Here is a 25,246-nt window from a genome sequence, read left to right on the forward strand (position 1 = left end):
GGATAGAGAGATGGAGGAGGAGGAGTTATTTTGCTCTCTTCGTGCCTCCTCGCTGAGCTGCGTGCCTGTCTGCTCTTCTCGTGTGCATGCAAGATCGTGCAGGTTGCCCCCTATTTGCCCCCATCTCTCTCTATCTCTCAGGCTTTCTCTCTTACATAGCTTCCCACTCTTAATCTCTCTCACAGCCTTTCGTTCTCTTTCCACTTTTTTTCAATGTCCTTCTCCAACCTGCCCCCGCTCATCAGCTCTTAGCAGCTTAAAATCCTTTTGCCCTCACATCTTAATGATTTTACCTCTCTCTCTCTCTCTCTCTCTCTCTCTCTCTCTCTCTGTCTGTCTCTCTGTGAGTCATGCAGCGGGGACTGGCTGGGTTTGTTTGCCTGACTGCCCTCCAGGAATTGCTGCTGGCACACAGAAAGCACTACTTTGTAGACCTGCTGGCTGGGGTTAGAAGAGGAGGAGGGGAGCAGGAGAAGATGTGAAGAGAGGATGGAGGGGATGAGAGGAGAGAGCGATAAGAGAGACAAAGGAAGTACGGGGGAGGAGATAAAAAAAAAAGAAGAAAAAAAATGAAGAGGGACAGAGGAAAGATGAGGTTGCAGAAAGGTGTGTGGGTGTTTGTGTGTGTTTACGTCTTGCAGCATCTAAAGTAAGTCTCTGACGAGACCAGGCTTCTAAAACGGATTCAGAATCGTTTTGGATGCATTTATAATTAATTTGGTTCTCATTGTACATTAAGTTCAAATGTGCACCTACACTTACAAACCCACCCCCCCCACACACACACACACACACACACAAATCAATTTGAATCAAGCATATTAAATTTCCCATCTAAATTATTCAGTGTGTAAAAAGGGTGGTTTCTTTGTCGAGAAATGAGACGCTTAAACACTCCCACACTGATTTGTAACATGCAGTTTTGCAATGATTGAGTGTGTGCAAAATTGACTTTGCTGATTTTTCAAGGGTTGTAATAGACTTGTAGTGATATTTTTACTTATTGGCTATGCTGTTACCAAGAAAAGCAGCAGAACATTACCTCTGTTAATCTGCTGTACATTGTGGAACACAGCTACCCTGTGACTCGTTTAGAAGCGTCTGGGCCCAACAGCACGGCTGAATTTCACTTCGAAATTCTGTATTTTAAACAATAAAAAGCATCACATTTTAAATGTCACTTTGTATGAGTAAGTAAGTCTCATTTGGAATGTGTTTTTCCACAGAAGATGAAGCAACCAACCTGAGAACGTTTTTCCTACTCTGTTGTGCTGTACGTTTTTTCATTTGATATGATTTTTTCTATAGTTTTAAATGCTCCTCTGTGCTGCTCTGGCCTGCTCAGCCCAAACTCTCCAAGCACACACACACACACACACACACAGGTTACAAACTGCAGCCCCATTTTTCCGGCTTAAGCTTTTTCATATTGCTCCAATATCTCTGTCACTCACACACATGCCGGCATGAATGCAGACACGCACGCAAGAGCATGTGTTTATTTTTCAAACTCACACATGTATCTGGAAATGTCTAAGCTTTGGTCCGTATTAACCCTCGTTCCTCTTCTCTCACACGCATGCACAGATAAACACATTGACGTGCATGCACATATGTATGCACAAACACACACACACACACACACACACACACACAAACACACACTTCCTGCATTAAGCCCAGGTCCATATTGCTCCAACGATGCCCAGCTGCAACCAATGAAAATTCCAGTTACTGTTTTTACTTCCCTCCCTCCATCTCTATCATTTCAAATTTCAGCTCTAAGCCTTTGAGAGAGCCAGCAGCCAAATATGGTCAGGCTTGTGTCATGAACTTTGTGCGACCTTCTAAAGCGGCATAGAGATCATGACCTTTAAGGCTCTGCCTGAGGCTGAGCTTTAGGCACCGTTCTGCATGATCACGGAAAGAAGTCCTATGTGCGTGTTCATATGCACGCTGTCGTGGGTAAGTCCGTGAGAGAGTTCATAACCTGTGACTTACTAAACATTTCTGACCATTTAGTGGCTCGTTTTACTGTATCTGCACCCTTGGTTTTTTGGTTTCCTAATTATCTCCAGCACTTATTTTTGTTTTCTAATTTTTTTCTCTCTGCCATTTTATTGCTTCCCCTTAATGCTGTAAAAGATTTGGGAAACAGAACTGTACAGTATGAAGTGGTAATTCCCTCCAGCCAGTGAGTTGTATTTCTAAACCGGTGTTGCAACCTGACAAATAACTGCAAACAGATACATATTCAGCAGTCATCTCTCATAAAACTTGGTGGGACGGTGTTACCCCAATTGAGCTTATTGTTGTGAAGAGAGAATATGGAAATTTCCTAAAAGCCTTTGATGAAACTACATATTGTTCTGAAACCACAAAAAAACAACAGGGAACACCAGTGCTTGTGCCTAGATGTGGCCTGAGGTGGATACCATAATGATACCACCTGATTTTTATTGACATTTCCTTCTCGTGAGTTCCCCTCTCAAACACGTGCAGGTTAAAAAAAAAATCCACCTGTGACCAAAACCAAAAACATACTTAAAATACTAGCCCGTCATTGTGCTTGATCTAAGCAGCTACAAAATTTAGGCCCTCTTTCTCTGTGCCCAACTCTATCTCTCGTTCTCTCTCTTTTATCATCATCTATCTCTCTGGCTGTGCTCCACCAGTGCTGCTGTCATCTCCTGTTTATCTAATTGGGGTTCAGAGGACTTGAGTCCGACAGGGAGGGGGCACAGGAGATGGAGATGAGGAGGAGGAGGCAGAGAGACAAAGAGACTTCGGGAACAGGCCTATTAGGAGCCTGAACAGGCGGGAATATTTGTGCTGGTCTGCACCTTCAGGGAGCTTGGAGGGTGGAGGACATCCTGCAGCGTTAAACCTACTGAAGGATTCTTGGTGCCCAGGTTTACAGTCCTGGTAAGTTCACTAATGACTTGTAATACAGTATACAGTATAAGGATTAAGTGGAACTGATATATATATATATATATATATATATATATATATATATATATATATATATATATATATATATATATATATATATATAACTAAATATTTATATTTTGTTAGTTATAATCCTATTAAAACCTAAAACAGCTTTAAAAAAAAAAAAGCTTAGCTATCTCTGCTGTCAGCAGAACAATGTCTCGGCAAGAATTGGCTTAAACAGAAACATGAAGACCTATCTAAAGAACTCGCTTCTTAACTGGCAAAGTACAAAGCCTGTTTTTGCCACATTTTGCTTCAGTGTGTGAGTGAATGCTTTTACTCAAGAAGACCATTCTCTGAATGTGGAGGCAGAGTTGACAATACCAGTGCTAGCTTTTTTTTGTGTGTGGAAGGTGAACTATAAACATGCATTTGCTGAATAGGAATTTATATCTGATGTTGTTGGGACCATTTGGAGTCATTTAGGGGCACAAGGAGCATACTAACATTATTCCAGCTTTATTCTGCTTCAGTGTGCCATTAGGTTTCCTGAACAACAGCTAACTATAAAATAGTTATGTTGCAACATTAGCTGATTGCTTGTTTTGTTCCATTACCAAAGACAGAGTTTAGACAAGCAATTGGTAACAACAGTCAGATGGGATCAGCTTCAGCCACCCGCCAAAGGATAAGCCTTTATAGCTCATGGATGATGGATGGATGTTAGATTTGGATGGAATAAGGCTTCTATGATACAAATTCCGATCTTGTGTCGTGTTTTGATAAATGAATGCTGAGCAGTGCACTGGATTAGGAATTTAATTCCCAATTCAGCACTTAAATTCAATTGGAAAACAGGTTGAATGATATATCATTTTGATCTATAACATATTTCAGAAGAAGAACCTAATGGTTCATAATCTGTAACTTCTGTGTGTTTTATTGTGATGTGTGTTTTGCTGTGCTTTTAGATGTGATGGTTTGAATTTGCATGTGCCCTCTGGATGTGTACCTGAGGGTTCCTTGAAAGTCAAAGGTATGTAAAGCTGTACAATGTGGCAAATGTTGAAATATTCAATGTAAAGCATCCAAATGATGGCATGAATTAGGAAAAACTAAGATGATTCTGTTACAACTCTGCCCGGATGTTTCACTCACTTAGCCCATATGTATGTACATATACAATGAAAGGCTCTGAATTCTCAAAAGGCATCCTGTTTGGCATGCTGATAATGTATACTTAGAAGAGGCAATTAAAAGTGTAGAAAATAGGTTGTTGGTACTCTCAAGAAAACAGCATTCCTTTTTCTCGCTACCAAAGTACTCAAATGCGTGAGAATCAGGTGGCTTCTGCTCAGTCAAACCCTGTATAATGTGGCCTTTCAAGGAAGAAAGACAGAAAAGATGGCTTCCTAATGAAGGAGTAAATCAGAACACCTCTATGTACTCACACAAAGTTGCGTGTGAAGTCTAAGGATGCACATTTATGTGTGTATCCGCCTGACTGTGTGTCTGTTTGGAGTTCAAAAGGTTAATTGTGCCATATGGAGCGTGTGTGCGTGCAGGCGCATGTATGCATGCATGCAAACAGAGCTCGTCAGTGCCGAGTTCAAAAGGTTAGCTGTGCCACAGTGCTGTGGATCCTGCCTTAATAACTGAGGCTTAACAAGCACATGTTAAAACATTATGATCCCCTCTCTCAGTCAGTCATGGCTCAGACATGAGAACAGCTTGTTTGTCTAAAATCAATTATTCAACAGTTCATGTGCCCAATGTAATCTCCTTTCTCATTCACTTGGAGGCTTCCATTTTGGTTTTCACTATGAATTTTTGTTAATTTTGTATATCTTTGTTCTTTAAAAGGTTGTAATGTTGTAGGAGGAACACACCTGCCCACTCATCTATTAGTCACCAGCGGAAAAAACACCATCAATCACCCCACATCTCTCTCACAGGGAAGGTGTGATATTTCTCTCAGACATACTGGAAAACCAAGATCACTTTCATAGCATGACTATTACACTTTTTATCTGCAAGATAAATCTAACATAAATTTTTGTGTTGTCTATTTAACACTGAGACATAAACCAGCTGGACTGGTCTGAGATTCAAAGGGATTGGAAAATTAGTGATGTCAGTAATAACATTTCAAATCTCAATCTTAGTCTTCTTTTAGGGCATGACCATATTAGGCATCAGCATCCGCTTTACATGGTGGTTAATACAATGAGCAGGTATTATATGTTTTGAGCTCGCTGGATTATATCTATTGAATGACATTACTTAGAACTGTCTAGGCTGATTTTAAAAGAAATTTTGTCACACGCCCCATTTAAAGTGGAACCTCCAGACCCTCTTTCCACAGGAAGATAGAAGTTATGGAATACATTTTAGAATATACACACACAGTATATTATCCAGCATTATTTCATCGAAAGAAGCAGCAGTAGGGTGAATCTTTCTGCCAGTTTCTAGACTATATTTATAGATTTATAAGTTTAGGAAGTGAACATGATGGATGGTTATTACTTCCAGATTCTTTTTATATCGTTGCATTGGATATCTAATTGATCTTGTTGTATTCTGGGTTGGGTGGTACCAGAAAACCTTTGAAGATTTATATCTTTTTGAATATAAAAACAAACAACTATGCTTAATTATGTTTGCTAAAACAGCATTATTATTAATTAGTTTAAAGTGAACATTAAAGGGGAATTAGTCTCGCTTAGCCAGACCTATCTCCACAGTGTGAAGGTCTGGCCCCTCCACACATACTGTACACTCCTGGATAGGAGAAAAAAAACAGGCATGCACAATGCAAATGTTCAGGACAGCTGGCAACACCTCAGCTCTCTGAGGCACGTGCACTGTGCCAGTGCTCATTCCCATGGCAACATTATCAAAAGTTCAGCAGCTGTCTTACGTGTTCCAGCGAAATGGCCATTCAAATGTTGATTTGAATAAATATGCTCATCCTATCCATTCAAATTGTAATGTGTGGAGCTGTGGCTAAGAACACGGTGTGCAGAGAGCATGCAACAGAAGAGAGCAGTCTGGGTGTTTAGTAAGCCTACATCTGGGGATTTAGAGTCAGGGAGGAGTGGAAGGAGGGAGGAGGCAGGAAGGGTGAGGGCCAGCAGGGGCTCATTCCCAGTGTATACAGGTGGAATTAATGGGAAGCAATAGGAAAAGACTGAATGTATGCACACCTCGCTAAGGCCTCAAGGATTATAGCTCGAGCACACACAGGCTTTTACAAATACTCTGTCTTGCAAATCTTATCGTTACTCAGTCTTTCTCAGATACTCATACATGGGCAACACTAGTTTGCACTTGGTTTTGCATCTCTCACACCCAGAACATTATAAATCATATCCACTCCTTATTTACTGTGTACATGAGTACACCTTTAACAATTAGAATGTAGGGTGACTACATCCTAGCAGTTGCGAAATGACAACTGGCTATGAATCAGCGCACCCATCCTATTTTCACTCTCTGTGCTGCAGTGTTTCTTAATTTAATGGGCTGGGACTCAAATTGTGTCTGGCCGCTCCCGACATGATAGATGAACTTGTATGTCTTGTTCATCCATCCAAGTCTGCAATTGAGGCTAAATGTGTTAGAGCCTATTCTTGTGGCCGAATCGAACAGAATCTCCTCTGCTCTATGCAATAACCACTGTGTCTACACTGGACATTTTATTTAAACAGCACATTTTATGACGAGTTAACTCTGTGTGGTTTAAATATAAACTCAGCATCAAGTAACATCTCTCTTGCACATGACTCTCTTTGGGAAGCTTCCTGTTTCCTCAATACCTTAAAGCTTTCTTTGGTTTGAAGCAGGGTCTATGTCAAGTTGTACTGGTCCAAATGAAGCAAGTCTTATCTAAAAGAAATGGAATACAAAGGCAATGGCAGCCTATAAAGTATCAACTCACTTCACAGTAGCAGTATCTTTGTTGTTTTATTTATTAGTGAAGATTATATGTATCAATGGGATCGTATCACTGGTAGAAGGCTGGAGGCCATTTTGATGATTTTATTATTCATTAATCCAGATAATATAGTGTAAGAAATTATAGAAAATATAAATTTCAATTAAAACAATGTGAACACATGTGGAAGTATGTATGTTTTTTTTTAAGTGAAAAGGATGTCACTGTGTGGTTGTCTGCTTACAATCATTTCACATTAACTTTCCACATCAAAAGCCCTTGACCAAACCTAATATAACATGCATGATGCTATATATGTTAAATAACATTTTTAACTTGATTAATTTACATAACTAAACGTTTCTGTAAATGTTAAAATGTCATCCAAATGGAACCATTTTTAGCCAGGTGTAAGTCACTATTAAAGGGGCGCTATGCAGTTTTGGCCATTTCTTCACTGTTTTCTCGCTTTTTGCTCACAGGTTTCTCTATAGCGCTCCCCCTACAGCTTCAGAATAGATATTTGGCAGCTCCTATGTTTACTTGTGTCTGAGTCCTCGCTCGGTCAGTGTCCTCTTTCTCTGTTCCTCCGACAATGCTTTCTGCTTCTCTTTTGCCGGCTCAGCCATGACAATAGTGTGAAAAACTCCATCGCTACCTTGTTAGCCGGTTCCTGAATGGGCGTATGTGTGCAGTGCCGTGAAGCAATTCATTACATCGCGAGACCTGATATCACACGATACTTCCTGACGCTGAGCCCGGCAAGGGTGGTTTTTCTGCTCACAGGCGCTATGGGGAAGTGAGATGACCGCCATTCAACTCGAAAAAAAGTCATATAACCATTCCACTGACTATGAAGCTGTTCACTTAAGGTAAATCAAGGTTAAAAAAAAACCGGCATAGTTCCCCTTTAAACCAATGTTTGCCTAGCTGCTTTTTTGCTTACTTCCTTTCATTTGTCTCTCTTTCTATTTGTCTCTCCCCATGCCCCTGTCTGCTGTTGATCCCTGAGGCCAAATTATGCAATAATAGGTTACTGGGAGGAAAGGGAATGCAGGATGGTGACAAGCAGGACGACTGGAGAGTGCAAACTCACAATATGTCACAATGTGTAGGTGAAATGGAAAACAGTTCTGTCTGTCAGAAAAAACATACTGGTGGTGTATGGCGGTGTGCAGAGGAAAATAATAATGAACATTGGGGAAAACAGAAAGTAAGGAATACAGAAAGAAAAAGTCACCATTTCCTGTTCTATAGGGAGTATGCTGGAGGAAGAGTGGGCACGATTGTGGGAGTAGGAGGGGGTATGTTTGAGTGTGTGAGGCATGCGTACGTGCAGTCTTGGTGGAGGTGGGGACGAAAAGAACAGGATGCACAGCCCTTGAGGAATGTGTACAGCCTGGTGGCACGTCTGTGAAACTCATCCCTCCCTCCTCTGCACCACTCTGTTTTCTCCCTCTCTCCTTACCTCAGTCTCCTCTCTGCGGTCCCTTCCCTCCCTGTACGGGACAGCAGTCACACAGGCAGCACGAGGGGAAGATCTGTAAGCTGAGATAGTGAGGGAAATTAAGGGTGTGGGGACGAGCATGAAAGAGACTGGTGACGGGCAGAGGGGAGAGAAAGGGCCTTTGGGATCTGGGACATTAAAAAAAGGTCAAAGATATTGCCTTTGAAGGGAGGATAGATAGATCGAGAGAGTAAGAATGAGACAAAATGCAGTGAGTGAGACACAATCTCATTATCACCTTCCACCCTCAAACCCCCCCGGCAACGAATCAAAGCCTAAGGTTTCGTGCTGTACGTCACATCAGCTGCCGTAGCATGAGTCACATACTCGGGGATCTCAGGGGAGCGCTGCCAATGACTAAAGCTTGCAGCTCACGACTTCAGGGGTTGCCGTGATGACCTTTGTGTCACATGCTGTTGCCTCTCCTCCACCTGCATATGCCACAGAATCCCTTAAAAGTGGAAAAGTCGTGAAAAAAAATATCTCGCCTGACTGCTAATTCTATATCGTTTATCTTACACCTGCACTTTTATTTCCTACCCCACTCTTATTTATCAGGCCGGATCTTTTTTTTTTTTTTTTTTTGACAAGTAGCCTTGGGCATGTTCCCTTCCCATTCATTTCATCCACATTTTTTTCCCCATGTAAAAACTCTGCCTTCTCCATTATGCTCCAGCACCCATTCTTCCCCTCCTCTTTCCTACACCCCCTAAAAACAGCTGCTCTCCATTCGTCCTGATTATCCTGGAGACCAGAACAGAACAGACCATGTAACAGAGCAGCACAGACAGCACTTTATTTACTGTGCTGCATGCTGCTCAGCTCTGGCTGGCTAACTAGCCACAGCAGGCCTGCATTCCAGCCTTCTGCAGTCAGCCTGCAAACTCTGTACCCTACTTTGCATTTGCAGCCAAAGTGACTCACTTTTCATGTATTCATTCAATGGTGTAATGAGCTGGGTGGTTGCATTTTGGCCAAATTACCTACTGACCTACAGAACAACATTTTAGCAATGACTGGCAAAGGAGATGCTGGTCTAGCATTAGTGTTAATTAGTGGGTTTTTTTGCGGTTGGGGGGGGGGTCCCGCCTTTAATTGATAAGACAGCTTAGGTGAGAAAGGGGAAAGAGAGGGGGAAAGACATGCAGGAAATCATCACAGGTCAGATTCAAACCCTGGACATCTGCGTCGAGGCATAAACCTCTCAGTATATGTGTGCCTGCTCTACCCACTGATCCAACCCGGCCACAAGAGCTTGAAATATGTTTTAAAATGTCACATTAATGCCCTTTGAATGACACATCAATAACATGCTATAATATGTAGTTCTTGAAAATTGCTGCTTTACTCATCATCAGGCAGCACATCACTTCCAGTTATTTGGGATGCAGTACCCAGCAATGTATTGAAAAAAGTAAAAATACTAGTTATTCTGGTTAGTTTGTGTGAAATGTAGTATTTATATTAATGCTGTTATTGTGGTTTTCAATCTACAAGGGTAGAATCTCGAACCCGTCTTGTATGTATGGCTTGGTCATCAGATTATGGTGTAAAAGGGTCCCCTCTTTGTTCACATGCAGACCAGTGGACAGAATTGCATCTGTCCAGATGGCAGTGTTTTTTGTTTGTTTTTTAAACTGTGTCATTAATGTCAGACCTATGATCCACTCTAAAGAGTTACAGAAATGTCAACATTTAGTTTAGCAGAGTTGGTTACTCTATATGTAAAAGCTAGAAAATAAGAGATCGAAATGTTTGTTTTTGTTTTTTTCTTCTAAACTGACAAAGTTTTAAGTGTACTATGAGGGCCATTTAACAAACACTTTGGTAGATATTCCAGATGATCATCCAGATCAACAGATTTCTTTCTGCTTTTAAATATTATATATGCAACAACAGATCACACCTAAACAATAGTGTCTCTCTGACTGTTACTGTAGATCACTCCTTCTCCCATTGTGTTTAAACACTGATCGCTCAGAGATCATAGTTCCACAGTAAAACCAAAACTTTAGAGTCAGGTGGTCAGGAGTCAAGATGAGTGGTAACAGTGAGAAGTTACAGGTTTGATCAGTGATGTCAACTAGAGCTGCAACTAGTCGACTAAACGTGGCCAACAGAAAATTAAATATAAATGAACAATTAAATAATAGTTTTTACGTAATTTTTAATGAAATATGCCAAAATCCTGTGCTTCCATCTTCTCAAAATTATATATTTTCTGGTCTTCTATGATAGTAAACTGAATATCTTTCAGTTTTGGACAGTTAGTCTGACAAAATAAGACAATTGAAGACATTTTGTGACATTTTATTGACCAAACAATTAATCAATTAAATGAGAAAATAATCGACAGATTAATCAATAATGAAAATATGTCCAACTTCAAAATGCTTTAAATGTAACAAACAAGACTTTGTCACAGAGTCTATCAGTTTAGGCTGAAAATGAGATGTGGTTATTGAAAGAAGGCCTGTAATGCTCTGACAGCCTGGATCTGTCATTTGTTTGTGGTGGTGTAGTTTAGTAAATGTTTGTTGTTATTTCTTTTCTCTCGTAACCTTGACAACAAGCCTCTGGGGCATCATGGTCCCCAATCATCTGATATTGTTTTGGCAGTCATGATGTCCTGCCTGATTAAACTGCACACACACACACACACACACACACACACACACACACACACACACACACACACACACACACACACACACACACACACACACACACACACACACTGTAGTTTGACAAGATGTCTAAGGGGGGAGGGGGGTTTACAGGATATTGGTGGGTCACGGCTACAGTGTCTGGTACTCTGGGAAGTTTCCTACACACACCCTAAACAAGGGAGATGGAGAGAGAGAAATACCAGGCCTCGAGGAACAGATCCTGTATCCACTGGGGACACGGTTACCTGTTCTGCTCTGTTTCTATTCCAAACACTCAGAGCATTTCTGTTGTTGTGGAGGATGGATGTTTCAGGTCATTTTCACTGACTCACTCTTAAGCTGTTTGCACTTACTAGCCAACTGATGTTTACTGCCAAACACAGCTGCTCTTTAAGGTGGAGATTGTGGGATAGAGAGGAAAGCAGCACGAAGGGCAGGATATACATTTTCATCAGTTAGTTAGTCTCTGATGGCAGAAGATCTTTTAAATGTATTGCTGGCATTACAGGACAATGAAACAAAATAAAAACACTGTTACTTTAATATACTGATGATACTTTTGATGGTGCTTTTTTGGCTATTTATTTATTTTGAGGTGTATTTTTCATGTTAATGTGGATAATTAGTCAAATGTATTTCATGTCATACCCAGTCTTTTTTGAAATAGTTAATGTTATATCAGCTTTTAAAGATTGTGTTGGAATAGATTGATTTGATTTGTTTTGTTGTTTCAAATTCAGGTTCTGCAAATGACAGATAACACAGCCTAACTCTGCTCCATTGTCTTTTCTTTTCCCTTTAACCAGATGTCCCAACCCTCAAAACAGCAAAGCAATTAAAGCTTTGTGGTAACTGTTCTGTATGACCTCTGACCTCTTGGGGTTGTGGATCTTAAAGCAATAGTTTGACATTTTGTGGAATATCATTATTTGATTTCTTTGAAAGAGTAAGTTGAGAAGATCAACACCACTATCACATATGTCCAGTCAATATGTTAGTGCCAGCAGCTGGTCAGCTTAGCTTAAAGACTGGAAACTGGAGGAAACAGCTAGCCTGGCTCTGTACAAAGGTTGTCTCGCTTTGCCAGACCCTTCTCCAAAGCACGCTGAAGGAGAGTCTGGCTACTCCACATAGCATTCGGGGGATGGGAGGAAAACGTGCTCTGGTTTATTGGCATTTCTTTAAACCAATCAGAATCGTCATGGGCGGTGCTAAACACCCAGAGCCACTGCAAAATAGTTGTGTGAGAGAAAACTCTGATTGGACAGATAGTCTAGCTAGCTGTCTCAATTTACCCTACAGAGATCTGAGGAGCAGTCAACAATAGTCCTCATAAATCCACCGGATTTAAAATTCCAACACAAAGAATGCGGAAGGAAACTGAAAATATATGCATCCGGCGGAATTTCCTGCAGCACCGGAGCAATCCCGGGATTGGAACGCAAAGGACATAGACTAGTACAAAGGTAACATAATTGGCCTCCCAGCACCTCTAAAGTTCACTAATTAACACATTATGTGCTTGTTTGTTTAATCCTTACAAAACCAAAAAGTGTACAAATGACTAGTGGTAGTTTTATAGCGGGTCGTGTCATCACTGTAAGGTTGCCAGGAAAACAGCTGAGACTTCAGGAAGTTACTGCTCCTGGCCGGCAACCCCTAAAACTGCAATTTGTATCGTTTTTTTTTTATTTTTTTTACCCAAAATCTGGTCCCAAACCTGGACCCTAATGTTGCATACAGTTTAGCAGTTCAACCACTTCCTGAGAACACAAAGCTCAAAGATGAGACACGTTTTTCTCTTCCCTCCCTGCGGTTGTATCAGCATGATCAGCCTACATTTACTGCTTGACAGGTGAAAGCAGGTGGGAGGGCCGTGGGTGTCGTTCACTCGAGAGGTGAGATGAAAAGCCCAGGACGATGTCATTCTCCATCCTCCCTCTGTTCCGATTTGTCCTCTTGCGTTGGTGTGGGTACGCTCTCGGCTCCAAGGGCAAACAAAAGAGAAACGGCAGCATGTTGTCAAGGCAACACAGGAGCCATACACACACACACACACACACACACACACACACACACACACACACACACACACACACTGGTGATGTATGTAGTTTGCTCAGACGTGTGGGGCGAATACGTCACCGTAGTTCTGTTTGCAGCGTGAGTGAGTGCTTGTAGGCTGGATCTGAGGACACGACTTCCGCTGATGAGTAGAAATCTAAAGTTGGCAGCATGTCACGAGTTTTATTTATACAAAACTATATCTTTAGTCTCACAGCTAGTGTCCTACTTTAACACATCCTTTGGAAATTCTGTATTAGTCACAGTGTGTCCGATCAGAAAATCACATCCTCGAATAGAATTTATATTGAGTTCACATTGATGTAACTTTGTACGTTTCCCATGAGTTCTCTGAGATTATGCTGTACGTTTTTTGAATGGTGCTTTGTATTCTAAATAACAAGACATTTCTCATTACGTTGCTCCTCCTCTTAACCTCTAAAGAACGTGGCTTTGATAATCTGTCATTTCTCTTTCTCATGTGTTATTCATGTGTTGTCTGTCTCCCCCCTGAGAGCCCTGAGATAGTTTTAATGGCTGGGCGTGCCAGTGCTTCACATGCAAATGTGGGAAAAGTAACGACCAGAGAAATCAAGAGAAATATTCAAAACAAATGCTTAATTAGTAGCTGGGGATTCAAATGGAGCCAACAGCACCACAAATATAGCAAACAATTTTGAGAAGGGGAGTCGAGAGAGGGAGAGTGATAAATGTCAGGTTTTAAAGATGTGTTAATGTGCACTTTTTGTTACAGAGAAAGCATTCATGGCTGGCTTAGGGGGTTTTGTGTGGGTTTGTGCATGTGAAAGCCAGTGGGCACATCTGTGTAAGTGTGTATATGTCAGCCATTTTTCTTATGTGTGTCTAGCTGTATGTGTTAATTAACTACGATATGCAGCGAGCATTACCAAAGGGGAAATGGATCTGGAACAGCTCAAATGCAAACACCTTGCTTAACCATGCAAAAAAATCTGACTGACACTGTCAAGTTCAGTTTTCGCTGGCAGATTTAATGATCAAAGGATTAAAATCTGATCTTGGATCGCAGCCTGGTATGAATTAAGGTTTCATTTGCTAGATGTTAACTACGAAGAATAGATTAGGCAGGTATAGAAAGGCAAATACGGAAAAACCAAAGGATAAAATCAACCTATTTGCTTGTAAGGAGAGCAATTTTTCTTTCCCCCCTTCTCTGTCTTCCCTTACTGTATTACAGTAAGAGAGGGAATGCTATGCCTGAATGTTGGCAGCCCCACCAGAGTCAACAACAGACAAAACAATATGGAGTAGCGAAATTAAAATGGATTACTTTGTATACAAGCAGGCAGCCAAATCCCTGTACGCCCTCCAAGATCCCAATCCTAATAAACTCTTTCCTGGTCTCTGCCAAGTCTAATTTGTTCACTCTGCTTGTGTTTCTGCACAGAGCGATTTTGATTAAGACACACACCCCCCCAAAGGGTCAGACCAACTCCTTATCTCACAGCAAGGAAGTGAGGAAGGAACCATCAACACTGACACAAAGGGTGGGCCACTTGCGATGTGAGTCGGCTGTGTTTTGGTTTGTGCAGTTTTCCATTAGCTATGGGGTCTAGGATTTAATTTATTCTAATGGCTGTGGGGTTGTCCAGACTTTATTGTTAGGGCCCGAGCACGAAAGCGCAAGGCCCCAACGGTGCCTTGCACTGAAAGTGCGAAGGAACCTATTGTTTTTCGTCAGATTATTATTTTTCCGAGTCCTTCGTCGCATTTTTTAAGGGATTAGTATGCACGAAAACTCACAAAAATTAGCACACGTCACAACTGGTGAAAATTGTAAAGTTCTGTAGTGATTGGGCTTGGGTGTTGCCAGGGGGCTCCATAGTGCCCCCTAACGTGCGCCTTAATTCTGAAAAAAGTAATAAGTTCATATACCAACTTTTGAGGGGACATAGGTCTCATCTTGAACACCATGGAGGTATTGTTAGAAAAAATTACAAAATTCTAAAATTTCCGAAATCTTGGTTTTCGTGCAAAAATCTTGATTTTATGAACACTTGTTTGAGGACTTTAGGATGCACGAAAACTCTTAAAATTTTGCAGCCATGTGCAGAATATTGTGGTATGGTTGCTCTATAGCGGCCCCTAATTGGTTTTAGCCCTTGGGCACATTAAAAATTGGTGCCCAAATAAACACCTAGGAGCTTTGTGAGACTGTACAGCGATTTGGCCCATACCTGTAAGCGGGCTCCATAGCGCCCCCTAAGGCGTGGAAGGTCTTAACTTGGAGATTGTTGCCCCGATCTTCACCAGATTTAATACCCATATTGCTCTAAACATTGTGGACATATTTCCCATTTACCTTCATTACCTCCGCCCAACCGGAAGGCGGCCATTTTTAATTATGCATTTTTCAGGTGTTTTACATTCTTTCGAACTCGTCCTAGGCCGTGATTTCAATCTTCTTGAATCTTTGCAGGTAGTATCTGTTGACCATCATGGCGAAAAGTTATCCAAAGAATTTTGATATTTAAAAATTGCGCAAGTTATAGCACTTCCTGTCTAAAGAGGAAGTTGTGTTATCTTGGCAACAATTATTCCGATTGCCCCGAAACTTGACAAGGTTGTTCCTCATGACCAGTTTAGCGTCTGTTCCAAACTTGGCGGCAATCGGCCTTTAGATGGTGCTGTTTTAATTTTCTTTTTTTATTAATCAGCAAAATATTGACATATGGGAAACCTACTCTGTCTAACTACTCCTGGGGCGTGAGTCAGATCGGCACGAAAACTTGCATATAGACTCGGAGGACCCTCGTGACAAAGAATTATCAAAAGAATTTTGATAGCTAAAACAATACGCAAGTTATAGAGAACCAACTTCCTGTAGGTGGGTGTGGAAACAGGAACGGTTGTATCTTGCACACGGCTATTCCGATGGACACAAAACTTAGAACAGTTGTTCCTCATGTGCCATTGAGGCTGCGTGCCAAATATGGCATCAATCGGCCTTTAGATGGTGCTGTTTTAATTTTTTTTAATTAATTAGCAAATTTGCTTTTTTTAACTCCTCCTAGAGCGTGAGTCCCATCTGCACAAAAATGTACACATAGACTAGGTGGACCCTCATAACAAAAAGTTATCAAAATAATTTTGCTAGCTAACACAATGCGCAAGTTACAGAGGACCAACTTCCTGTAGGTGGCTGTTAAAACATGAATGGTGAATCTTGGCAAAAGTTATTCCGATTTACATGAAACTTAGAATGTGTTGTCTACATGTGATGTTGCGTCTGCCAGTACCCCCCGATGCAAGAAGCGAGGGCCCGTCATCGCTGCTTGCAGCTTTAATTTTATTTTTTATCTGGACACTGAGCATTACAACATGGATACAAAGCAGTTTGTGAGAGAAGAATCTGCTCAGGATTGATGCTACGTGCAGGAACCAAAGAAGAAATGTGTGTGTGAGTGCTGCATATGCCAGAATATGGTGGAAAATGAAGTTCTTCTATCTACTTTTCTATGTTCAGAATACAAAACTCACATTTTAACTGACATGACGTGCATAACCAGTGACAGTGTATGACTTTAATGAAAAGGTTCAACCTTCTTTTCTAAAAAAAAAAAAGTTTTATATTAACGTTTCTCTTGATTTCTACGAAATAGTTTGACATTTTGGGAAATACTCTTTCTTGTCGAGAGTTAGATAAGAAGATTGAAGCCACTCTCATATCTATCAGCTATGCCAGGAGACTGTTACCTTGGATTAACATAAAGACTAAATGCAGGGGGAAACAGCTAGCCCAACTCTGTCCAAAGGTAAAACAGAACTTCTAAAGCTCATTACAGTAAATACAACTTAATGTTTTTACTCTTCGTTTTTTGTATGAGCTTTCCCCCTGCTCCCAGCATGTTAAGCTAAGGGGCCATCCACATGGAAACGTTTTTTTGTGCAAACGCACATGTTTTGCATCGTTTGGGCCGACCGTCCAAACGAATCGTGTAAACGCACTGCCTGAAAACGCACTTTTTTGAAACCTGGTCTCAGGGTGAAAAAATCCAAAAATGGCTCTCCTTTGGCTTCGTTTGGACGGTGAATACGAATCCGTATCGATGTCATCGCCACACCCCTCTTTTACACCCTCTCTTACCCACGGCCGCTGACGCACACAACTGCGGTGAAGCTAAGCAAGCATATCCCATCTCCATGGTCAAACCAGCTCACTTCATCTAAATACTGTGTCTCTGCTCCCTGACACTTCTCTCTGGATTCTACACAAGATATATTGCTAACGTTATGTAGCTAACGTCAAACATCGCTAAAGTAACGTTAACGTTAGCTGCTATGGCTATCTGTTTATAAACTGGAAGTAGACAACTTATCAACTAGCTAGCTAATCTGTCTGCTTATCAACTCCTTGAATGGATTATAGTAACTTTTACCACGGCTTATTGTAGAAAGGCTACTGCAAGAAAAACGCATAGATTATCAAAAAGACATCATTCATGGATCATTGATGTTTGTTTGATGTTAGAGCTAGCTAACGTTAGCGTGCTGCAATCATGCAAAATAAAAAAGCAATCCAACAGCACATTATACAATGTAAACAAAGACATGTTTTCTTACGGCGACCTTTATAAATAGGAGCAGTGGTGAAAGTTATTATAGTCAATGGATGTATTAAGAGAACGTTATAATCTAGTCATGTTATGATGGGAAGTATGCTCTTCTTCTTTCTGCTCCGTTTTTTGGTGAATTTCTGTAGCAGAAACAGTGCCGCCTATGGGCCTGGAATATGAAGTAGCGTGTTGAGTCATTTACAAATGGATTCGTTTGGACGCAACTATTCTTGAAACGAATCCAGGGAAGACGGGTAAAAAAAAGATCGTTTTGGTACGTGTGGACGTGGCCTAAGAATCTCCTGGCTGTGTTTTCATATTTTATAGACAGATATAGATAAGAGAGTGGTATTGATCTTCTTATCTAACTCTCAGCAAGAAGGCAAATAAGTGGTTCCCAAAATGTCAAACTGTTCTTTTAATAACTAAACTTTCTGGTTTCATACTGTATGTTTGTACTGTGTGTGTACTAAGTGTGATGGAGAGAAAGAATTAGGAGGTCAAAAAGAAGAAGAATTAAATATGAGTCAGTTTGAGAGGATAAATACAGTGTGAATGACAGAAGAACATGTGAGAGCTGAGGAGATTGTGGCAGGTGTTAATGAATGACAAGTGAAAGAGGAAAAGCAAAGGAGGACGTTGGGAAGAAAATGTAAAAATGGTAGGACAAGTGGTGTGCCTGTGTTGCACTCCTCCTCCCTTCAGCAGGGGTGGTCCCCTGGCTAGATAACCCCAGCCAGACAGCCGTGGGTGATAGAGATCAGATTGAGATGACAGACTGGAGTGCTGCCCAGAACACCCCCCCCCCCACACACACACACACACACACATAGTACTGAAGAGGAAATTAAAAAGGCATTCTGTAGAAAGAAAAGAAAAAATCAGTGTTCTTTGTTTGTCTTTCACAGGAGGAGAAAAAGAAGTGAGTGAAAACAGAAGGGAAGTTCTTTGTTCTGTCACGTCAACACGTCAATTTCCCAGAACTGTCTAGTGAATCTGCAATATGAGTGCTTATATATCGTTTCACTGCGCACACCAATGTCGTTTTGCTTATTCTCAGTGTATCTTTTACAGCTGGTTATCCTTTATCTTTACTAAAAATGTCTTTCTTCATGTTATAAAGGGGTCTCTTTTTACTTCCAGTTAACCAACTGAGAGTAGATAGAAGCAGATATGTAAAGGTTGTGTTTGTAACCTGTCTAATCATCTAACTGCTTACAGTAAGTTTCTTAAACTGTTTTACTTGTGGTAATGTTTAGGTCTTTTTTTGTGGTGGGCCCCAAGGTTCAATAGTGGGCCATAAACATAGCATCTGTTTCCACTGCTACACAGATTCTACATCTCTCACTTGATGATCTGAGCCCAGTTGACAATCTTGTGAATTGCATTTGTAACAACTGTGCTACTGTTAGAACAGTAATTTCATGCTAAAGTGTTTGCCATTTGATGCAAATGCTTAATTTTGAGATGTGTTTATGGCATTTTGAATGCAGTGTTTTATTTCAAAGGAGATGTGAGGCATTTTGCATTTTGTGTGTGCAGTTTTGGGAATTGTGTGTAGAGTTTTGAAAAGAGAAGACAGTTTTGAAAACATGTTTAAGCAGTTATAAAAAACTGTAAAGCAATGCAACTGTCAACCCACATTTACTCAAGATGTGTGCAGTATGTGTGTCTACGTGTGCCCTTTGTTTGATGATTCATCACAGTGGCCTAATGTCTTGTCATTGCTTCACTGATGGTATTAACGTTAGAAATTTGGATACCTTAGGGATTCAGGAACCGCGGATCTTGCTTACAGACCAAAAAACGTGCAGCTCAGATTGGAATTTACGAGCAGGGGATAAGCAAGTAGATGCTTGGTATTTTTTCCACTTAACTCCACCTTTTCGCAAGGAGCTCTCCATGCTCTGTGTGTGTGTGTGTAAGACGTGTAAGAGCCTCTATCCCAGAGGTCATTGTCTCTGGGTCCAGACGGCTCCGACTCAGGTTCTCAGTGTGGCTTCACTAATCTGCTGTAATTATGTCTCACAGCCAGCTCACTCACAGTCACACACATACATCCCTGTCTCATTGACTCTTTCTCTTTTTTTTCCCTCTCTCTCCCTTTTTCTCAGGAGACCAGAGACGTGTTCGCCTCAGGATGGCTAGCAGTGCATGTGTGTGTATGTACAGTATATATGTATGCAATGGGGATGCTGCCGACACACAGCTCAAAGGACTCCCATTGCAGCTCCAGGGAGAAAAAAGAGACACAAATGCCTTCGTGACTTGTTACATAGTGAACGGGGTTTCCAATGCAAGAGTCATCCGCTGCACGCATCACACTCATCTCCCCTGTCCAGCCACTGTGACGCATATCTTCCTTGTGTTTCATCAACCGTCACGCCTCAGGGTGTGTGGTGAGGCAGATGATGTGTAGGCATCCTAAATCCAGACTATCTGACCAGGTTCATGGGAGTTCAGTTTAAGGGGAAGCCCTTGTTATAAAAGAATGTTTTCCTTTGACACAGAAATTGGTTATTGTTGTAAAGATACAGTGATTTTTAAGTTTAAGTTTATATTTTTATATATATTATGTATGTAGGTTGTACATATTTATTCTCTATTTGTATTGCATTCTTTTCATTCCTCATGGGTATATTTTTTGAGCTTGTATTTTTATTTTATTTATTACTTTTTGTATATTCTGTATGGGTGCTGTGTGCCTTATACCTTGCTGCTGTAGCACACAAATAAAGTCTATCTATCTATCTATCTATCTATCTATCTATCTATCTATCTATCTATCTAATCCAATGATCAGTCGAACTCATAAAGGATTAGGATTGTGTCTTATTTTGGTAGGTTTGGCCATCTTTCCACCTAATTAATTACTGAGATCTGGAAACATAGCAACATCACTAAAAAGGAGGTCAAATAGGGCAAGAAACATGTGCAGCCAGACAATCATATGGGTTTTACAGTAAAAAAATCCTCTGAACTGATTTGGAAGAATAAACAAAGATGAATTTTAACCCGAACTGTAAACATCCATCACAGTTTACATTCAAATAAATTGATTTAGTTAATCTGTCTAAATTGTTGGCTTGTTTGTAACCTGTCTAATCATCTAACTGCTTACAGTAAGTTTCTTAAACTGTTGTACTTGTGGTAATGTTGCCATATTCCCATATCTCAGCAATCACTTTGGTTAGTGCAATGTTATTATTACTTATAGGAAAAATGGCCAGACCTATGAAAGTGAGACCCACGTAGTGATGAACCACATCCTATAAAGTCAGATTTTTAATGCCAGATGAATATGTTGTATTCAGTACGTAGCTTTTCTTTCTCTCACTTTTTCCACAGTGTAGCACTCATTATACCATTCTACATTATCCTAGAGTTTTTGCTGTTAAAATCTGAGATTCAAATGTACCCCGGGCAAGTTAGATATGGTACATCGCAGATTCAAGAGCCAATCGCTGTCATAAATGCAAAAGCTGGAAAAGAAACCTGAAAAAACAAAGCTAAAAAAGTTTAAAACAACATAAACAAATATGCTAACTACACTTACCATTCTGATAAGTCTGCTAGTCGCCAATGCTGGTGCACAACAGACTCCTGACATCTGACACCTGCAGTCTGGGTCTGACTAGTCTCGCATTGGTAGAACCAATCTCCACAGTGCTGTGTTAGAGCTGAATTGGTCTGGCTAAACTGTTTATCTATTCTGGGATAGGTGTAAGAAACATTTTGGCTTGTTTGTATTTCCAATCACAACCTTCCTGGGCGTCGGAAGGATGTAGCAACGGTGCACTTGCAAAATAAATAGCAAAAATAGCAGAATTCGGACATCCAGCCTGTCCCTCCCCATGTCAGGCTTTATCCCAGCACTGTACATCCGGTGAGCCTATGGCTGCAGATCGCCGCAGAGCGTCCTGTCTGAACAGCCCAATTGGTTAACATTGACGCCAAAGGAAGTGTTTAGGGGTACTTCTGAACCCAGGGTGAGGCTCAAGCATGTATGTCTGAATCTCTTTGATGTTTCTAGCCCTCTTGATGCACACTGCTCTTTCACCGATCAACCTAGCGGTGTCGGGTGAGGCACGAGATTCTGCATTACATTACATTCTGCTCACTGTCAAGCACTTATAGAAAGAAATCAAAGTCTCTCAAAAACAACAACACTTTTTGGACTTTATTGTCTTATGGAAGTCTTGTTAAATACATTCTCAATTGTGTTTTAAAAGACAGCAGTGAGAATGGTGAGGTTTTACATTCACAGGAAAATATACAGTAGCTATGTGGCATAAACAAGGAAATGAAAAGTAATTGTCATTTTATATGACAGAATGGGAGCATGCAAATAAGGTCAAGAAAACATAAAATGAACCCTTGTTTAGGAAAACAATCTAAAAATAATAACCTTAATTTGTTCTAACAATCAATTGTCCCTGACTGCACCATCTAAAATAACACATCTATTTAAATTCTCAAGCATTATAATTATAATTAATTGTATTATAATTTATATTGTGGTTGGCACTCCTTTACATTGCAGTGATGTTTGTTAAAGTGAACTTCATTTAACCCTGTGAAATCATTTAGCATTAATTTATTCAGAAGGCAGGTTGGCCTTTCAGGACAAACCTGTTCCTTTTCAAAAGAACTTTGTGGAGCGTTTGGCCTGTATGTCAGTGTGTGTGAACCCCACTGAGCTCGTTAAACTGTTAATATCGCTGTTTTCTTCTTTACAAAACCTCACAAGATATTGCATGCTCAATGGCTAAAACGCACAGCCCTGCACAAACACACACACACACACACACATACACACACACACACAGAAACCCACATATGCACACACAAAGCCTTGTAAAGCTTTTCTGACTAAATGCGTGCCTGGCCACTTGCTTAAACACACACTCACACACAGACGTACACACATGGCTGCAGCACAGCACTCTTATTTAAACTGATGCGAGTGCTGTCACGACATCCGACTAGTCCTATTTGTTCCACAGAAGCCTTGGCGTGAGAGAGCAGGGTCACCCCACTGGCTCTCATGCAAATCCATTCAGCACACACACACACACACACACACACACACACACACACACACACACACACACACACACACACACACACACACACACACACACACACACACCTCAGAAACACACACTTACAGGGATAGTCCTGCAGATAAGCAAAAAGACAGAGAGACAGACAGGCAGGCAAGCAGAGAGCCATGTAGACATTCAAGCAGAGAGAGACAAACAAACCGGAGGACAAAAAAGACAGAGACAGACCTGCAAATCATTATAAAACAGTTATCTATGGAACATTCATGTCTAAAATAAACAATGGCTGAGTTGGTACTCTACTTTTTAAAGTTGTCCTGAGATACTTCACTTACTAGTGGCCCCAAATGGTAACAAGAGGTAACTGTTTGAATTTAAAAATGTAGCAAACACGCATGTGGAGATAGTATAGAGGATCAGCCATTGATGGTAGGTTAAAAAGGTCAGGGTATAGTCGAAACCAACTAGTAGGCCTATGTATGGTGCGCCATTCAACCACGTGAAGGCAAATGTGTTTATAGCTGTTCTTAACGGCCACACTCAAAAGCCTGCTGTAATAGTGTAAGATGAGATTTATTTTGTGACTATTTAGTTAACAGATGACCTTTTTAGGGTTACTGAAATAAGTCACATATTTCCATTAATTGTAGCTGTATTCTGTTCCTTGAGTTAACAAGGGAACTATCTAACATGTTCCCTGCCTGTAATTCAGTAACAGTCAGGTTGGCGGAGGGATATGATGTTGAGATGATGAAGCACGTAACATAGTTAACGCTAACAATAACTAGCGTTACAATAGCGAGGGGTAAGAGGCAATAACCTTATTGTTTAAATATGGGGTGTACTAAAATTGTGCACATTTTTGAACATTCTCTGTGTTGGACTTGTTTGTACACACTAAAAATGACAGAAATAACTGCAAAAAAAATAATAAAATTGTTAAAAAAACTTAGTTCAAATCCTGCCAAATTGTTTTTGTTTTTTACCTCCCTGGCCATGTCCTGCATGAATTGGGCATGCTTGTTGGATTATTGGTTTCAGAAGCAAAGATTGCCAGACAAACCCCACCCAAATCCAATGTCGGAAAGGGCTTTTTCAACGAATTTCAAAAAAAAAAAAATGGTGAAGATAGAAGACTAATGCTCATGCTAACAGTTATGTATTGTAATGTTAGCCAGTAAGGCGGTCTCACTGAGTGACTTCTGCTGTGAGGAATTGTTATCGCAGTTCTTATCTTATCCCCTTTTGGTTTTGCTCTTCATAGGGTCGCTGTAAAATATTTCTAAAATATTTCTAAAATATAAAAAATATTTCTAATAATTTCTTATTTGCTTATCAAGATTCATGTGTATGGAAGGCTGAGCATTTCAAAACTACCCAGCATTTCCTTGATGCACTGCCCTTCAGGGCACACTGAACTACATATGACCACATACAAGACAAGACTATCCTCCATAAAGTGAAATGATTTATCTCTTTGTAACAAAAACATTTTGGGTGATTTTAATATAAAATATGACAGATGTGAACTCAAACGGTGCTAGCAATGGGATCAAGGAAGGGTTAAGGGACACAAGACATGGATGTGACAATATTGTTTGTAAGGCAACATGTTATGAGCATTTTTCAGTTATTTGCTCTTATTCTTGTATTTTAGGGCTATAATTAGGATTTTAATTTGTTTTTATTTTTTTAATGTAGCTCTGAGGACTGCTGCCGTTACATAGGATTACTTGGGCATTTATACAAGACAATGACGCATTGCCTGTCATGTGTGGATATGATCAAATCAGTGGTCTGCAAAGTGTTCTTATTTTTATTAACAAAGGAAACAACAAAAACAGAGGCCCAGTGAATGGCCTACACACAGTAGGCTATACACAGTGACGCAACTTAACAGGTGGACAGTGGACAGGGCTTTTACAGTGGAACATTGCGTGCACAAGAGGAAATTTGGTGTCAGCCAAAGGAATACCAAGGAAAGCAGCTCACATCCAACGAGCACAGTGAAAGCAGTGGGTGATAAGCTATTTTGGTTAACTGGGTGAGTATGTCACAAAAGTTTTTTCTTAATAAAGAAAAAAGAAAGACCTTTTAATTTCACAGTGTATGTGTTCTGAATGCCTGCCTGTCTTGCCAGTTTCATAATTCTCTTTCACAGCCAGTCACAGTTTTGTGTGTGGAGTGCTGGTCCTGCAGTATTTTGTGGGGATTTTGGTGAGTTAAACCTGCATGGTTAGCCATTAGATTTGTCCCGCATAGCCTAGCCCAAATATGTCAAGCGTGACAATATTAGTCATTTCATGCCAAAAAAAGAATAGTGGGTCATATTCACCCCTCCACCCCTCTTAAATCCGTGCATGCACACCACACACACACACACACACACACACACACACACAATTCCGCCTGTCTTCCCTCCCCCCTCCTTCCCCTCTCTCTCTGTCTCTCTGTCTCTCTCTATC

The 25,246-nt window shown here is 40.6% G+C and overlaps 1 long non-coding RNA gene across 1 annotated transcript; it reads left to right on the forward strand.

Annotated features, from left to right (window-relative positions):
- Positions 1-2,679: 2,679 nt before the first annotated feature.
- Positions 2,680-20,355, forward strand: LOC120548695. Its single transcript, XR_005637253.1, has 3 exons — positions 2,680-2,925; positions 3,912-3,976; positions 19,830-20,355. It is a non-coding gene; the product is annotated as an uncharacterized LOC120548695 (long non-coding RNA).
- Positions 20,356-25,246: the final 4,891 nt, after the last annotated feature.

This window comes from Perca fluviatilis, chromosome 2 (genome assembly GCF_010015445.1).
Source record: "Perca fluviatilis chromosome 2, GENO_Pfluv_1.0, whole genome shotgun sequence".
NCBI lineage: Eukaryota > Metazoa > Chordata > Actinopteri > Perciformes > Percidae > Perca > Perca fluviatilis.